Below are 590 nucleotides of genomic sequence, written 5' to 3' on the forward strand. Positions count from 1 at the left end.
ATATTAGCTAACAATTTTTTTCTATTTTTACAGTGCATTAAGGTCCGAGATTTTGAAAATAATTATTTATAGTTGTCAAATGGTCCCCTTTTTCCTTGGAATTCTTGGCACAAGTCAGGATATGCACGTATAAATGATGCGCGAATGTTATTAATCACTCCACCCCATATGAAAATTACTTAATTTTCTTTGCTGACAAGGAAACCTCGCGAAGTGTCAAATTCTGATTTTAATGAAATTTGGTACACTTTGAGGTCACATAAATAAATGAATTTAGAAGTTATCAGTTGGTGCTAAAAAACGGTTTAAAGAGATAAATCCACCCCTTATATGTAAATTAATTCTTTTTCTCTTTCGTTATATTTCGAAAACTATTCAAGATATCAAAAAATGTTGTATACAAAACTTTTAGTAAAATTGTCTTTATTCATTTACGTTAATAATATATTTTTTAATAATTATGTTCAAAAAATTTTTTTTAAATAATTTAATACGTTCTATCAACGTAAATTAATAAAGGTAATTTTACAGTAAAACTTTTGTACAGTAATAAAACATTTTTTGATATCTTGAGTAGATCGGAAGAGCAC

This window comes from Wasmannia auropunctata, unplaced genomic scaffold (assembly GCF_000956235.1).
Source record: "Wasmannia auropunctata unplaced genomic scaffold, wasmannia.A_1.0 LD334525.1, whole genome shotgun sequence".
NCBI lineage: Eukaryota > Metazoa > Arthropoda > Insecta > Hymenoptera > Formicidae > Wasmannia > Wasmannia auropunctata.